Source organism: Ipomoea nil, unplaced genomic scaffold (assembly GCF_001879475.1).
Source record: "Ipomoea nil cultivar Tokyo-kokei standard unplaced genomic scaffold, Asagao_1.1 scaffold3199, whole genome shotgun sequence".
Classification (NCBI taxonomy): Eukaryota; Viridiplantae; Streptophyta; class Magnoliopsida; order Solanales; family Convolvulaceae; genus Ipomoea; species Ipomoea nil.
This window is the reverse complement of record NW_017619627.1, coordinates 2,652,202-2,671,428: the sequence shown is the minus strand read 5'-3', so window position 1 is coordinate 2,671,428 and position 19,227 is coordinate 2,652,202.

Genomic DNA, 19,227 nt, shown 5'->3' with positions numbered 1-19,227 from the left:
AATATTCAAAAAAAGTCTAAATTAAATTATAAATTTATAATAAACCATGGACAATTGCAAAACTTACTAAAGGTACATTATTCAAACAAATAATGGACAACTCATAAATACTTAAGAACATACCCAACATGAATATGGAACAATTGACCCTCCGACTCAGGATTGATGAGGACAATAGGAAAAGTGATGGGAATGTTCTTGTCACTAGTGGAGTCATAGCCAATATTGTGGAACATGGTAAATGCTCCAAGAACTCCAAGAAGGACAATAAAAACTTGGTCCTAAGCAATTCAATGGAAAATGCTTTAATTGTGGTAAGATAGGTCACAAGTCGGCTAATTGCAAAGCACCTAAGAAGAAAAAGAATAATAATTCTTAATCTAATGTGGTACAAGCCAACCAAAAAGAATCTGAACCCATCCTCTCAACTATGTTGAATAAGGTAAACTTGGTCGGTTCGAACCAAACAGAATGGTCATTCACACGGGTGCGACCCGACACCTTTGCTTTAACTGTGAACCATTTACTACTTCATTCGAGACGACTAATGATGAGAATGCATGGATGAGGAATTCTACTCAATTTTCTGTGGAAGACATGGGCAAGGTGGCTATCAAGATCACCTCTAGAAAATATAGTTGAGATTGAACAACATTTTGTATGTGTCGGAGCTGGGAAATAACTTGGTTTCTAGTTCGTTGCTAAACAAGAACGGCTCCAGGTGGTTTTTGAGTCAAACAAGGTTCTTTTGTCTAAATCTAGAATGTATGTAGGCAAGGGTTATGTACTAGATGAGCTTTTTAAGATTGATGTAAAAACCTTAATTATTAAAAGTGTTATTAATTCTGCTTATTTGATTGCGTCTTCGTGTTTGTGGCATGGTAGACTATGTAATGTTAATTTTAATTATATATGTAGATTAATTAACTTGGACTATACTCTTGCATTTTAAATTAACAATAATCATAAATGTGAAATTTGTGTTGAGGCAAAACTAACAAAAATTTCTTTTAAATTGATTGAAAGTAAGACGGAACCACTTGAATTAATCCATACTATTTTATGTGATTTTAGATCAATACAAATACGCGGTAGTAATAAATATTATTCCACCTTTATCAATGATAACACACTACACAGCTATGTGTATTTGCTTAAGAGTAAAGACGAAGCCCTTGATAAATTCATTCTATACAATAATGAAGTGGAAAAGCAACTTAATCGTGGAATAATTAAGGTGGTTAGAAGCGACCGATGTTGTGAATTTGAAACAACTATTGGTGATTACTGCTGATAGAACATATAGATCCGAAATATGTACGAATTGAATGTTCTTGAAAGCTTTTGAATATTAAATTAGATGAATTGATAATCTCTAAATAATCCAGTGAAGAGGAGAGAAAAATGTCTTTTTATTGCACTAAGTGTTGTGGAGTCTTGAATGGTTGCCTTTGTGTTGAAGGGTAAGGGACTTTATATAGGTGAAGGCCCTAACCCTTCAGAAATAAAATATTTCCCAATGGGACACTCGACCCTGACCCGAATATCGAGCAGATGCCAAGAACGTATAGGGAGGTATACCTGTGAAATAATCCTTATCAACTGCACAAGCATATGATAGTGTATTCACCTCAATCGAACGGTATTGTCGAACGTAAAAATTGCACATTGGAAGATATGATGAATGCGATGTTGATAGATTCAGACTTACTTCAAAATATGTACCGTGAGACGGTCTTGACAATCAATTACCTTTTAAATAGGGTTCCTCGCAAGAAATTTGATAAGACTCCTTACGAGTTGTGGAAAGGTAGGAAATTTTCCTACCAACACTTGAAAATGTGGGGGTGTCTTGCTAAAGTGTTGGTGCCTATACCTATGAAAATAAAAATAGGGTTTAAGATGGTAGACAATATTTTTATTGACTATGCACAAAATATTATTGCTTATCGGTTCTTAGTACACGAGTCCCACGTTCTAGATGTACATAAGAAAACGATAACTGAATCGAGAAATGCATCATTCATTGAATGTGTATTTCTGTGTAATTACAATGAGGAATCTAATACGTCAAAGCGAACATTTGACGAAACTATGGATAATACGAATGGAGTGTCTGAAAAGGAACCCGAGCTTAAGCCTAGACGTAGCAAACACGTTAGGATCGAAAAATCCTTTTGGTCTTGATTTTATAACTTGTTAGAATACGATTCTAATATTCTAACATGTTTATTAGAAAATGAACAAGACTTTCTAACTTGTTTCTTAGAAAATGAGTCTCTCATGTATTTAGAACTCGTGACTTCTAGGGAATGACCAATGTTGAAACACGATATAAAAATTAGAGTAGATTCTATCTTACAAAATCGCACATGGGAATTGGTTGATCTTCTTCTAGGTAGTAAACAATTACGATCCAAATGGGTCTTTATACGAAAGATGAAACCGGACGGTTGGATTGAAATGTATAAGGCCAAACTCGTAATTAAAGGTTGACATAGGCAATGTGAGGGTTATGATTACTTCAACACTTATTCTCCTGTGATGAGAATAAACTTCATTAGAATGATACTTGACATAGCCGCGTTGCGTAACTTGGAAATTCATCAAATGGATGTGAAAAAAACTTTCTTGAATGGCGAGTTATATGAGAAAATCTATATGGAACAACCTGAGGGTTTTGTGGCTTCGAACCAAGAGAAGAAAGTCTGTAAATTGGTGAAATCGTTGTATGGTTTGAAACAACTGCCTAAGAAATGACACGAAATTTTTTACCATGAAATGATGACTAATGAGTTTAGTATAAACAAAAGTGACAAATGTGTCTACGTAAAGAATACAATAGATAGTTATGTCATTCTTTGTTTATATGTGGATGATATACACATCGTTAGTAGTAACGATCAAATGATCAAATCTACAAAAAATATGTTAAATTTGAGATTTGACATTAAGGATATGGGTTTGGCAAATTTAATCATTGGGATTAAAATCATTAGAAGACCATATGGTCTCTTGTTAAGCCAATATCATTATATTGTTAAAATACTTGCAAAATTCAAACAAGGATGATAATCAATTGGCTAGGATACCGTTAGATACTAACGTACATCTATCCAAAAATGATGAGTAGTGTATTTCTCAAGTAGAATGCTAGGATTGTTAGAAATTTGATGTATGTATCTAATGAGTTGTACTAGACAAGATATTTCCTTTGCAATTAACTAGCTCAGTAGATATATGAGTAACCCTGGTACTATACAACATATCCTATTGTACAAGAAGGGTATAGCGACACTAATTGTATATTATATATCAAGGACTCCAAGTTCACGAGTGGCAACGTGTTCACGTTAGCCAATGCAACCATATCATAGAAATCCTCGAAAAAAATTTGATAGCTAAATCCAAAATGGAATATGGTCCAATAATCTTGGACAAGTGTTGCGAAGAGGTTGAATGGCTACACCATTTTCTTAAGGATATTCCTAGTTAAGAAAAACCAAAACCTCCAATTTGTGTGCATTGCAATAGTCACACTGCAACTAGAAGGGTACAGAGTACCATGTATAATAGTAAGTCTAAACATATACGTTATAAACATAATATCATTAAACGGCTTTTCACAACAGGTGTTATCTCTGTTGACTACGTGAGGTCAAATGATAATATAGTGGCTCCGCTAACCAAAGGGTTAAGAAAAGATGTTAGAGAGAAGTTGACACGAGGAATACGATTAAAACCCTTGGAATAAAAGTTCTATAGTGGATACCCAACCTACTTGGTACCTAGGTTCAATGGGACGAAGTGCTTCACCGTAGGGGTCTTGGACTCCCAACCACTCCTTGTTGAACAATGACTCCCGCAGGAGACTAGCATACTTAATGCTTTAATTATTTAAAGTGTCAGTTGGCATGAGTGAGTATGCGGGATACTCATAAAAGAATCACCTATGTGAGAGAGAAGTGGAATGCTTCAGAGGAGAATTGATTGGGGTCAATTCTTTAAAAACTCTTGCAAAACCAGGAATGATGTTCCATGGCTAAAATGGACACACCCATGAGAACATAACAAAAGTTGGAATGTTCCTCTGTGAATATATCATTGTCTACACAAACAGTAGTACAGTTCAAAAATATCGTGTTCTACCGAGCAGCTAGTAGAGTAAATGTATCTTTTCAAGGGAAAGTTCAAAGGATGACACATACCTATCCTATGTAGGGATGAACTATTGAACACAATCATAATTTTTTTCAATCCCGAAAAATTAGTTTCCATTCATGTGGGAGATTCTTGGTAATTTTGAGCAAAAATGACATTGTAAGTGTCAATTTTGTAATACAAATATATGTGGGGACCACTTTTGATTTGAGTCGGGTAAAAATGGATCCAAGTTCTCCTAAGTGAGACGAAAAAGTTGATATAAATAAAATAGAGTAAATACCCAAAATAGTCCCTCGACTATAGCTAAATTCACAAATTGGTCCTCGACTTTCAATTTCAACCAATTAAGTCCTTAATTTTGCAATTTTAACACAATTTGGTCCCCTGTCTATTTGACCGTTTGTTGACTGTGATTTTTGAGGATATATATGTAATTTCATGGTCCATCGTTGGGTTTTTAAGGTTTCGGTTGCATTTCCAGACCGCACTGTTACATTTGAATCCACTGCCGAAAGCAATCTACCAAATCCGGTCGCCTTTCTTCATCATCCCTTTGGATTCAATGTAGTTGAGTTCGTACTAGAGCGAAGAAGACGACGTGTTTCCGAACCGGTACAACGTCATCCTGGAAGCCTCCACGAGTCCACGTGCTCCGACGAGAGCTGAAGGTTCTTCTGGAGATCGTCGATCACGGTCAACAAATGGTCAAATAGATGGAGGACCAAATCGTGTTAAAATTGCAAAGTTAAGGACTTAATTGGTTAAAATTGAAAGTCGATGACCAATTTATGAATTTAGCTATAGTCGAGGGACCATTTTAGGTATTTACTCTATAAAATAGATAATGAGTGAATGAGAAATTGATTCACAAAGTAGAATCATTTTATAAGTCGAATGTACCTTGCGATGCATTGTAAGAAAGTGACTTAATTAAGCACTAAACGACGCTTTATAAATAAGTACTGAACGGTGATATGTAATTGAGCACAAAAAGGTGGTATGTAATTGAACACCAAAAGATGCTATGTATGTTAAGCACCGAATGGTGCTATGTTAAGCACCAAACAATGGCACTTTCTTAAGCATTATGATGTGTTTTATCGAAAGGTAATCACCTTTTCGGTTCCTTACCTTTCGGTGAGTATGTCTTGGTACATGATTGAACGGTGCAGACTTCCCCTCTATGAACTTCTCGATATGTAACATTCAAGTTTCACCATTTAGCGTACCATTCTAGAACATGTTAATTATGATCCATAGAAATTAATTTTGAATTAATTTCAATTTTAAATTTAAGAATTAACATTTGTAACTAATGTGTTAATTTCCAGATTGAATATTTTTTTGTTACGGAGGTTACAAGTCTAATTTTGAATAAGATGTTAATGCCATGGTTTAATGCTAATTATTTGAACATCTCCTATAAATACCTTGATTTTGGCAAACTGTTTTGAGTGTTAATTTCAGAATGTGAAAACTTTGATTTTCCTCTCTCTCAAGAAAATCCTTCTCTCTTCCTTGAAATTTTTTTGTCAACACTTTGGTATAAAGTTATGAAGTGTTCACCTGTTGTTCTTGTTCGTTCAGAGCATTATTTTTTAGACCTAAAAAATAGTGTTGTGATCCCTTTTATCTTGGGAGACTGACGCTGCAATGCTTCTAACACCCTCGAGAGGTAATGAATCGGTTTTATAGAAAGTGTGTTACACACACACACGACTTGAATTTCCCTTGTTTTGTGACTGCTATAAGTCAAGCAGGCCTAACCACATAGTTCTTTGGCTATCTGGTTTTCATATCATGATTAAAACCAATCGGTGATAAGTAGGTGGACATTAACCATTTAACCACATCCCTCAATGGTAAGCCACAACGCCACGTATCGAATCGAGCAGGGGTTGAGCTCGGCCAACCCGGCCAACGCCCAACAATTCTTCCCCCAGCAGCTGCCGCAAACTTTAAACACCAAGCCTAGTTGTGCAGCATGCCTGACTTGGTCCTTAGCCTTCGCGCCCACTATTTCTTTATCTAAGACTGGACTTAGATCAACCTACGCCCACATCCCATATGGGACTGGACTCGGTTTTCGCCTCACCATCGATGACCTCGGCTCTTATGCCAATTGATGGATCTCAGCAATGCACTATACTTACTTCTCAAGAGGTCACCCATCATGTGACTGCTGTAAATCAAGCACGCATAACCACAAAGTTCTTAGGCTATCTGGTTGCCATATCCTACTTAAAACCAATTGGTGATAAGTAGGTGGACATTAACCATTTAACCACATCCCTCCATGGTAAGCCACATCGTCACGTATCGAATCAAGTAGGGGCTGAACTCGACCAACCCAGCCAACGCAAAACATTTTGTACCGTTGACATGCGGAGATATTTACTAAAAAAATGAATCCTGTTATTATTTATATTTTTTTTTATTTTTTACATAAATTAATTTATCGAGTTATTATTCTTTCTTAAATGCAATATGCAAAAAAATATATATATTATAAATTATTTCATTCAAAATTGTCTAAATTTCCTTTTGTGACGCAACGACATAAATGTAAAATTTGTGAAAATTTATCTCATTAAAATAATAACATTCTAATTAATTTTTTTCCAAAGCGATATTCTATAAATGGGGCCATGTCAACTTTATTACAATCAAACAAGTACGAGAATAAGCTCCGCGTTTTCTGTTCAAATCACTAGACATTCTAATGGCGCCGTCTTCTACACCTTCAAGGTATCTGATATTTTTCTCTTTACTTGATTTTCATAGACTTCGTTTTTTGAACAAAAATAATTTGTCCAAAAATTTCATAATTTTTTTTTCGATATTTATAGCGCTTAATTTTTTTACTTTGTCAAGTTATACCTTTTGTTTTTATACAAATATATATAATAAAAAATTGTATGATTTCGCCAAGTGCACTATGAAATTTTCGATTCATATAGAATATATTTCTTTCTGTTAAATGAAAAAACTTACTTGTTCTACCATCATCACTCGTTGCCAGGGGACGTTTGGTGTCTAATAATGAAGATAATGGAAATAGACATCAATTAACTCCGCCCTCATCTTTCCAAGTATGTTGTTTTAATCTTTATTTACTTTTTTATTAATTGTTCACTTTTTCTCTGTTTGAATTTATGATGCTTTATGTTTATTTAATACTTTTTTTTTTTTAAAAAAATAATGATAAATTTGTGTAGAACGTTTGGCATTCACATTCCTTTGAGCCTCGTCAATTTCAACAAGTTTTACCAATGCCTGATCAGTTAAATGCTGTCAACTTACATCCAACATCCGAATCGGAATCATCAAGGTATATATGTTTTTTTTCCTATTTACATAAATACTTTTTATCCTTGATCTTTTGATGATGAGGTTTGATTTCAATTGTAATGTATGTTTATGCTCAGAATATTTATGTTATATCTAAGTAAAATTAATTTCTATAATTTTCTTTTGTGTAACTTGGGTTATTAGGTGGTTAGGGTTTACAATATATAATTGATAAGATTGATGTTAAAAAAAAAAAATTGGATATACTTGTATTCTTGTTTTTTTTTTTTTTTTTTTTTTTTTTTAACACATGCATCTAAGGAGGTTAATCTGTGGTCATTCTTTTATATGATTTTTTTTTTAAACACATCTAAGAACGTTAATCTGTGGTTATTCTTTTATATGATTTTTATGCCCATGTTGTTCAATCACAAAATCTTTCATATATCTTTTTGTGCTTAATGCTATCATGATTCAACATGGGGTGTGTTATCACTAAAAAATGACTAAATTGGACATGAGTTGATCTAGCATGATATGGTTGCAAAATTTATCAATTGAAAGATTTCACTCAATTAGATATAATTACTTGAATTTTGCTTTAAAACCAAATGGGTAACCTTCATAATTATGTTATCATTAGAAAGAAATGGAGGGTTTGTGAATTGAAATATGATTTCTATCCACATAATTTTCTATCTAATGTAATAGGTTTTGACAATAATAAATTAGTAATTTCTTAGAGGCAATAATTTCTATCTATTCTGTATAGGACTCCTCTTGTATTTTATATCTTTTCTGTTCCTATTATCAGTAATACACATAATTATGTTCTCATCCTATCTACCCAAAAAATGGACAAAGAAAATGGAAGGACAATTTAAGGGCCTTGTAGAAATTAAGCGGTCGTTTACCAACTTGGAAAAATGGAGGATTTTTCAGAAAAATGGAGAAATTGGGAAGTAGAAAAAATAAAAATGGGAGAGGTTGTTTACTAAATTTCTTCTTCCAAATGCTTACTCCTTCTCCATTTTTCTACTTTATGTATATTTTTGGAGAAAGCAAATTTAGATATCTCTAAATGGAAAGATGGAGAAAAACACGGGTGTACAGTGTTCCTTGGCCAAGAGGTTGTTGGTTCAAATCTTGCTCTGTGCCATTATTACTCAAGAAATGAAAATGGGCAAAACCATTTTGAGTTTTACTAATGTACTCCTAAATTTTATTCCCTCACTTTTACTTTATGATGTAGTAGGCTATGGAGACTGGATGGATAGTTAGGATTCTGCAATTTCTGCAATTTCTGCAATTTTCCAATTATATATGATAGAACCCATTTAATATAGTAATCAAGTATCAACAACAAAACATCTAGGTTTATTAACGATAATGTCTCAGATAGTGAACAACATCTATTAAACCATTTTTCTTTTAAAAAAATCTATTATTAAACCTCTTGTCTAATTAGATACAAGTTGAAATAAAACACTTATGCAATTTAGACCCTATCAAGATGCATTTGAGAAAGTTCATATATTTATAATATTGTATATATGTAAAATTAATAATTAAGATGATGACTCTCTCAAGAAGTTATAGTTTGAAAATTTTATATTAACTTATTACACTATAAAATTCTTAAAACTAAAATGTTATATGAGTTTTAAGATTACTAAAATATCAAAAAGTAAAGGTATGTATGTGTGTATAGAAATTAATATTGTATATCACTATTTTAAAAGAAATTATTTTAAAACATTTGTCTTTTCTTGTCAGGATTGTGCCTAACTCTGCATTTGGAAGCCCTAATCCTTTGCAGTTGCCTATAACTTCCCAGGTTGTGTGCTTTTCTTAAATAAATTTATTTATTGATTTATTTCTTTTAAATTAAAATTTTTAAACTCTGCATCTGAATTATATGTATATGCAACCAGTTTGTTCATATTATTTTCCTGCTTCATATTATTATTTGTTCTTAGTTTTATAAAATTATTTTTTAACAGTTTTTATTTTTATTTTTGATATTTTAAGCATTCCACAATGCCACCAATAGATAGTCAACCAGGCTTGTCTCCTATTGTATGTATATGTGACTGTTAAATAACACTCATTTGACACTTCCAATAAATATTTATGTAACATATATGATATAGATTTTTAGATTATTGTCAATAAAAACATCTGAAGTCATCAATTTTGGATGATATATATTTTATTTATTGATTTAATTTATTTCTTTTTTAAAAAAATTATTTAAACTCCACATCTGAAATATATGTAGGGACAGCAAATTAATACAACCCCAATGCAACCATTTATGTTCCAGTACCTTGGTCCTAACTCTACAACGACTGGATCTGTTCCTCCTCAAAGGTACTCTATCTTATTATTATTATTATTATTATTATTATTATTATTATTATTATTATTATTATTATTGTTGTTGTTGTTGTTGTTGTTGTTGTTGTTGTTGTTGTTGCTGTTGTTGTTGTTGTCGTTGCTGTTGTTGTTATAATGGTTTTGTCACGTTTAGTCCTAAACTTTCAAATTGATCATCCGTAATGCTTTGACTTTCAAATTATTACCATCCGTGGTCCAAGTAATAAAATCAGCCACTGTACTCAGAGGACCCCACGTGGTGTTAACTCAAACTTTTATTAATAAAATTATTGGTAACAGAAAATATTGGATTTTGTTTTGAATTTCAGGGCTTTGTTTTTCATTTTGAATGAAGATTCAGAGTATGTTATTAATCCAAACCCAATAACTCCATCACAGTATATTACTACAAACGCAAGACCTCCACTGAGGGTATGTATATTTTTCCACCAGGCTTGTCTCCTATTGTCAATAAAAACATCTGAAGTTATAAATTTTGGATGATATATATTTTAGTCTAGTGTTTAAATCATGTTTATTTATGGTTTTATGAAGGAGCTTGATTTTGGACTAGTTAATGATCTGCGTACATCTCGAGGATTAGGGCGTGGATCTCGAGGAGGAAGAAGGGAAACCCACACTATAAGGGTAACTTTACTCATCAAGATATATATATATATATATATATATATATATATATATATATATATATATATATATATATATATAAATTTCTAGATTTGTGTAGTTGTGTTCTACTCTATTGTTTGTAAATAAATTATGTATATAATTGCCAACTACTATGTACTGGCACATATGTTACCTTTTCAAATGAGTTGTCATAGAGATACAATCTTAGAAAGAATTATGAGTGTTTGAAAAAAAAAATGACAGGGCCGCAGTCGTGAAAATCGTGGGAGAAGATCCTCTCAATTACTCGCTGGCTCATCCTCACGCTCTGGGGTATGTCCTCTAAATTAACCCTTCCAATATTATTAAATTTTGTTATCAAGAGTCAGTTTTATCAATTTGGTAAGATTTGGAATTTTCTTACATGGCATTATATGTAACAGAGTTTTGTCTTCTCAAATAATATAACTTGTGATACATTATTACAACTCTAGCTTTTTGCATATTGCCTATTTGTAAACTCCTTAACTGAATGGCTTCAAAATGCATGAATAAATTTAAGCAAATACACAAGATAAGTAACTCTTTTTTTTTAGCACTATTTTTGCACTAAGCATGCACTGTCCATACGAGTAGCTTATACTATTTTATTATATTTTTCAAAAAAAAAAAACAGGCTGAAACTATTGCTAATGAGGATAGGGCAGTAGGAAATATACAGTCGTCCCAGATTGAAGCTCCCAACGCTCCAAACACAGCTTCACCTGCATGGCATCCCGGTCAATCATTGTACGTTCAACATCTATTTATATATTCTATTTATTATCATCATTTTCTAATATTAGGGAGTATAACTTCCTTATTTTTTTTATTTTTTTTTTATTTTGCTTAATTTGTCTTTTATTAGGGGGTATTTGGTAAATTATATTTCACAATTGTAAAATTACCTTGTGTAGGCCCGTTATGAATAGTACATATGATCCCAGATACAGGGATTTCGGCTTACCTATGGATCCTTACCTCAGAGCCTTGGTGTTAAATCCAAGTTTCTTAAGTGGTAGTAATTTTATTTGGATATATATATTTTTTAATTTTCACATATTTTTTCATATAATTTACTTGATTTTATTTATATCCTGATATCAAATCATTATGAAAATGCAGGCCAACCTAATAATCGGAATCAATGATAATTACTGATCATCAAACATGAAATATTTTGGGTATTTTTGGAAAGGATAGCAATGAGGAAGCATGATATTGCAGGATAAAATTTCCTGTTGAATCAAATTTATATTTCGATTTACTTTGTCAGGAAACATATTTAGTTTGGATTTGTACTATTTCGTTTGTTTTTTCTAAAACTTTGTTGAATATTTATGTTTGGTATGAATAAGGTCCTTATAGGGACCAACCAGGTGCATGTCGCTACATGCACCAAATACATTTTAAATTTTTCTTCTTATACTTTGTTTTGTTTCAACTTCAATTTATTTTTCTCTCCTCTTTTTTGAGAAAAGGTACAAATAGGTCATTGAACTATTTGGAGATAGCCCCGAACTCGAATAAGCTCTAAATTAATCCACGAACGTGCAAAAAAGGTGCAATTAGCATTTTAGCAGGTTACCAACAAGTTTTTAATGATTAGGATGCCATGTGTATATTTTATTTGTTATTTTATTATTATTATTATTATTATTATCTTACTAAGCATTTGATAAAAACAAAAAAAAAAAAAAAACTAAGTTACACTATTAAACTATTATTAGTATTTCCAGAGAATAATTCACGATACCAAAGACCACAGGATTATGTTTAATAATAATAATATTAATATTAATAGTATTAATATTAATTTTATTAGTATTAATATATTAATAATGAATAATTTCTATATAGATCCATATATACAGTGAGTGTTGTTTTGTGATGATTTATCCAACCGTAACAGATTAAATGGGATGACATCGGCTGGTATATATTGGTGTCAAACTTCATGGTCTATTTTTAAAATAATAATAATAATTTAACTTAGTTACCTCTGATTTGGTATTATTTCGTCATAATGCTTAATTATTTTTTTTTGATATTTGCTATATATATTGTTTTTCATAATTATATTACTATATATATATAGATTTTTATCCTTTTTAGGGTGATTAATTAATAACATGACAATTTAGGGCGCTAGTCGGAGAAGGTGACCAAAGTGGTCGCGTTCGTCTGGAGATGGCGACTACTGGATTGCTTCTCCGCCAGAGGTCTCCTTCTTCACAGGAGAAGGTGACCTAAGCTAGTGGTCGGCTTTCCCAAGCGAAGGCAACCACTAGGTTGCTCTCTCTGTCGTAGAGGGAGACCATCTGGTCGCCTTCCTCGCTGGAGAGGGCGACCATTGGTCGCCTAGGGCGATCGTCGATTGCCGGTTGCCGATTTTTCTCCGTTCAATGATATTCCACAGCAGTCAAGGTAAATAGTAACGGTCAACAATGACTTATATACCGGTAACGTGTTGGTTACAGATAAACTGAGAATATTTAATCTAATTTATATTGTTAGAGTGTTTAATTAAACTTTTTAAAAATTTAGGGGGCTAATTTGCACTTTCATGTAAAGTTAGAGAGCATATTTGACCATTATCCCTATATACTAGTTTTTTACGCGCATTGCGCGATTGGGATAATGCCCAATGTTTTTTTTTAAATATGTACTTTAAAGTATATTAATGCAGGATTATATTGAAATTGTTCATGCATAGATAATTGAAGGTTGAATTTGCGTATTTAAATAGGTAATTCTTCTCCAAAAGGTTGAGTCCCCAACCCCAAGGGCTCCCCACACTCCGACCCGACAGAGCATTGTGAGAAGTTGTAAATCACGGTGACTCAATGGTTCAGCAGACAGGGCCAAATGCTGATACGCACAAGGAATCTGCCCACTTTGGACATAATTCCCGCACTGCCGCCGCCGAGGTTTAAACCTTGGTCTCTTCTCCCAAATACTACCCACTAAACCATTGAGCTAAGCCCGTGCGGGTTAAATAGGTAATTCTAAGTTTACAAATGCAAGATAATATAGTCAAGATTGATTATAATTGTCAATAAAATAATTGTATAGGTATGGTTGAAACCAAATATGGGACATAAGGGAGAACAAATAAAAATTAGGGCATAAAATATTAAATATATACTAATATTGTTTGAGGAGATTCCGACATTAGGATTTGTGGTTAAGTTCTATTAAGACTTTAATATTAGAATTAGATTAATGGTGTAGTTATAATTATATATTAGACTTTAATATTAGAATTAGACTAACGGTGAATTAACGGAAAAGTTAAATGGATAATCATATAATTAAGGATAAATTAGAAAATCTTAAATGAAAAAAATTAAAACCTGAACAATATGAACCATTCATTGATTTAATAATTTGGCGGTCATTTTATCTACCCAATATTAATAATTAAATAAATTCGCTGGTCAAATTCGTTAGTATAATCCACTAACGCTAACCGCTAACTGCTGATTGTCAAACAAGGACATTGCGAGGTAGTTCTCACTTCAATTTGTTGTGTGATTTGAATACTCTCTTTGTCACAAAATCTCTCAAGTAGTTAATATGGTTGCCTTTATTAATTATATTTTTTAAATTTTTTCATGGTATTAATAAAATACTTGGTAAATAAATATATAACATTATTTTGTATTATAACTTTGATATTTAATTAGAAAAATAGTGCACAAAAAAGATAATAGATAATGTAGTGAATATTATAATCAATTGATTAAATTGAATGTAAAAATTTTTACATTTGAGAAAAATAAAGACAATATAACTAATGAAAATATTTCTTTTAATTAATTTATTGATAATTAATAAATTTTTTTTCACTGAATAAAGACATTGTAAGGATAATGTAGCGAATATAATCAATTAATAAATTTGAATATAAAGAATTTTTATATTGAAGAAAAATAAAGACAATATAACTAATAAAATTATTTCTCTTATTTAATTTATTGATAATGAATAATTTTTTGTTTTGAATAAAGGCATTGTGGACACATAATTCTAAATTAAAGAAATGCATATGTATTATTTTTTGTTGTAACTACTAAATTATTATTTATATAATTTAATAAGAGTAAAATATAGTACTAATTATGCCAACTTTGATTAGGATGAGGTTCGAACCTAAGATCTTTTTTTATTGAAATCAATGAGTAAGTTAACGATGAACTAACGGCAATTCTTAAAATTTTAACGGAATTAGTAACGGTGTGTGGGTATTTTAGGAAATTTTAATGTAAAATTTAAATCTGATCAATCTTTTAATCAATCTGAGCCATTCATTTGATTAAAATCTGTGACCGCCATTTTTTCTACCCATTATAGGCCTAACTCTCTTGGGCTCTTATTAGTATAGTAGATTAGTATAGTATATATATATATATATATATATATATATATATATATATATATATATATATATATATAGGAGATGGATCAGGTGAGAACCATATGCCCATAAGAGAACTGAAAACCAATCACAGTCGTCCACATGTTCAAATGTAACGGATCATGTGAAAATTCTAAGGATGTTAGATGTAACACTAGTATTTCTAAGGTTTATTGGCTGGAAAAAAAAAAATCCTTGAATACTTATGTATTGTGTGTGATAGTTGTATCTAAAATTTTTAAAAATTGTAAAAGAATAATAATAAATAAATAAAATAAAATTAATCCATTATATTTTGTGACAATTATACCAAATAATGAATAGTAAAAATATTAAAACCTTTAAAATTTTAAAATTAATTAATATCAAACAATTGTATTTTATAGTAATAATAATTTCCAATTCAATCTAAGTACATACCCCAACTTTCTTAAGTTGCGCACAATTATTTAAAAATTGTTAATATTTTTTTTTGAAGATATAACCTCATTTTTAAATCTTAATAAATATATCAAAATATTTATTTTTTGCAACTAAAATTTTGAAATTAAAATCTTCAAAAAAATAAAAAAAACAGTGTACATATATATAAGTATGTTCAAATATTATAAGTATCAATTAATATGTAAATGCTCGCATTGGCAACTGAGTTGGTCAAATAAGTGAAGTTTGGGAAGAATTAATACCTAAATAAATATAATTTATTTATTTTTAAGATTAGATACATTAATTAGATAATATTGTCACAAAACACAAAGGTTTAATTTTTTCCAACAAATTTTAAATTGTGTATAATTATCATAAAGACATAAAAGTTTAGATTTTTTTCTTCACCAATAAACCTATTTCTAAGTGCAAACGTTTGAAATAATCCTTGATTTAGTTCTTGACTATACTAACATATTTTTAAATTTAATTTTATAAAATAAGTTGGAGTTAATTATTAATAAAAAAATTAAACTAAAAAGTATTACCAAAATAGTTGAGAACTAAATAAGGAATTAAATCCAACTTAATTTATAGCTTGACATGCTCCCATATTAGAATGTATGGATTAAAATTTCATTGCAAAATACATAGTTGATGAGAATCAGGTTACAACACGGATGGGGTATTCCTCAGCTTCCACAACAACAAAATACTTGCCTCTTTCAATCACCATTGAACCATCTTTACTAGCCTTGCTGAAATGCTTACTCTAGGCAGAATACATCATATGATGTCGTAATGGCTATGCCAACTCTGGGCAAAAAATAACAATTATAAGGTTAGATTCAAGAGGATAATAAATAGTGCAATCTAATCATATATGTTTATTTAACTAAAAGAAACGAAATTGAGATTTCATTAGTTTTTTTAATCAAGTAATGCACATCGTACCACATCTAAGGATAGATAGACAGACTTTAGTAGTTTACATTTTATTTTTTAAAATAATATAGGAAGTAATGTGGTGGCGGGAGACATTGCCGTAATAATAGTAATAATAATAGTAATAGTAATAGTAATAGTAATAGTAATAATAGTACTAATAATAGTAGTACTAATAATAGTAGTAATAATAGTAGTAATAATAGTAATAGTAATAGTAATAGTAGTACTAATAATAGTAGTAATAGTAATAGTAGTACTAATAATAGTAGTAGTAATAATAATAATAATAATAATAATAATAATAATAATAATAATAATAATAATAATAATAATAATAATAATAATAATAATAATAATAATAATAATAATAATAATAGTAATAATAGTAATAATAATAATAATAATAATAATAATAATAATAATAATAATAATAATAATAATAATTGTTGGTTTTAAGGTTTTTGGGCCCAGGGAGGTCCTACACAATCATGGTTGGTGGATTTACCGTTCACAATGCGGCTTATAGAAAAATATGTAGAAAAAATATAACTCAATGCTTTTGTACGTGGAAACCGAAAGGTGAAAACCACAGGCCTTTTTTGGGAGGTGCCAAGCCTAACTCCACTATTCTGTAGGATTGTTTGTACAAGTTGTATGGCTATTTTGTATATGTGATGTTGTGTAGAGATAGAGCTACAATACTTTCTTCTTCATGCGTGGAAGAGTGGTGGAGTCTTCTCATATGGAGTTTTCTTCACGTGGTCTTCTTGCTTAGATGAGTGGTTGTGGGAGAGTGACATGCCTCTCTATGGGGGAAAGAATAGTAATTGGTCTTCTAGTGTGTAGGAATAGTGCTTGGGAGAGTCCTCCCATGTGTGGATGAATGAATGGAATCCCCTTCCTTGTGCTCTTCTTCTCCTTCTTATAGCTAGCTCATCCAAAAGTGTCCGTTGGGGGGTAATTAGTAGGCTTTATGATAGCTTAATTTGGGTAGTAAGTAGGAGTTTATGTGGGGTTATGGATAATAATAATTATTATTAGGTAATTGACTAGTGGTAATAAGTGGGGTAATAATAGGGTAGTAAATACGTTTCATGGGTTTAACGGCTAGTTTAGGCCGACCTTCTACCCGAGCCGACCTCTCGGTTTGGTCCATATCTATTTTTGGGCTTGCTCCATTTTCTTCTTGGGCTTCTTTTCTTCTTCTGGGCTTGATCCCTTTTCTTCTTGGGCCCCGAGCCCACCAGGTTCACACCCCATCAACTAGTCCCTCACTTTTCAATATTGAGCCCTCTCTAGCTCGAATATTGGAAAGTATTTGCCTTCTCCCTGCAGATTGCTTGAATCGTGTGATCTCCTTGATTTCATCCTCATGGCTCCTCTTTGCTATATAACTGAATGCTTCAGTGGAGGGGACCCTCTGACTTTGAGCCCCTTTTTCTTCATCCGTCGAATTGACTCTCAGCTATCACTTTTCTTTCCTTGATAAACTTCTAAGGGTTTGGACCCTTGATTCTCTCTTCATTCGCCCGAGTTCCTCAGTCGAGGCGACCCCTGTAGGCTTTTTCTATCTCAGAAACAGTTTAGGGTCAGTGCCCCGTCGTTTCTCTCTTTTCTCGCTGAGTCCCTCAGTCGAGGCGACTCCTTAGGTTTTTTTCTATCTCGGAAACGTTTAGGGTCTGTGCCCTGTTGTTTCTCTCTTTTCTTGCCGAGTCCCTCAGTCGAGGCGACTCCTTAGGTTTTTTTCTATCTCAGAAACGTTTAGGGTCTGTGCCTTGTTGTTTCTCTCTTTTCTTTCCGAGTCCCTCAGTCGAGGCAACTCCTTAGGCTTTTTCTATCTCAGAAACAGTTTAGGGTCAGTGCCCCGTCGTTTCTCTCTTTTCTTCCCGAGTCCCTCAGTCGAGGCGACCCCTGTAGGTTTTTTCTCAGAAACATCTAAGGGGTCAGTGCCCTTGTTTCCTTCTCTTCTTGCCGAGTCCCTCTGTCGAGGCGACCCTTTGGGTTTTTTTCTATCTCAGAAACAGTTTAGGGTTAGTGCCCCGCCGTTTCTCTCTTTTCTTGCCGAGTCCCTCAATCGAGGCGACCCTTGTAGGCTTTTTCTCAGAAACATCTAAGGGTTAGTGCCCTTGTTTCCTTCTCTTCTTTCCAAGTCCCTCTGTCGAGGCGACCCTTTGGGCTTTTTCTATCTCAGAAACAGTTTAGGGCCAATGCCCCGTCGTTTCTCTCTTTTCTTGCCGAGTCCCTCAGTCGAGGCGACCCCTGTAGGCTCTTTCTCAGAAACATCTAAGGGTCAGTGCCCTTGTTTCCTTCTCTTCTTGCCGAGTCCCTCTGTCGAGGCGACCCTTTGGGCTTTTTCTATCTCAGAAACAGTTTAGGGTCAGTACCCCGTCGTTTATCTCTTTTCTTGCCGAGTCCCTGCTCTAGGCGGCTCCTGGCTATGATTCTTCCTTTCCTAGTAAACTTCTTGGACTCTTGATTCTTTCTTTACTAACTCGAGTCCTCTAGTCGGGCTGACACTCGGTTGTAGCTTTACTTTTTCTTCCCTTCATATAGTCCATTGTAGATGAGAAATTCAATGAACAACTTTTTGGAATGCATTTTCTTGCCACGCCCCGAATATATCCAAGTCTGTTGTGCGGCACATGTGACTGGAAATTAAACTCGCCATACGTAGAAAAATCCATCCTCCAAACTCCCCTCTTTTAATTTGTCTTATATGCCTTTTCTTTCACAGAATTTTCACTGAATTTTGAGTTTCTTCCCGTCTGACTGAGTCCCTCAGTCAAATATTTGTGCAAGATACACCCCTTATGGGCTTCATCGGCCCATCTATACAAACGATCAAGCATTTTTCTACTGCCCAGCAGCTCATTTCCTCAATATCAAATCTTTCCAGCCAATTCATACTCGAATTCCAGTAGCCAAACTCA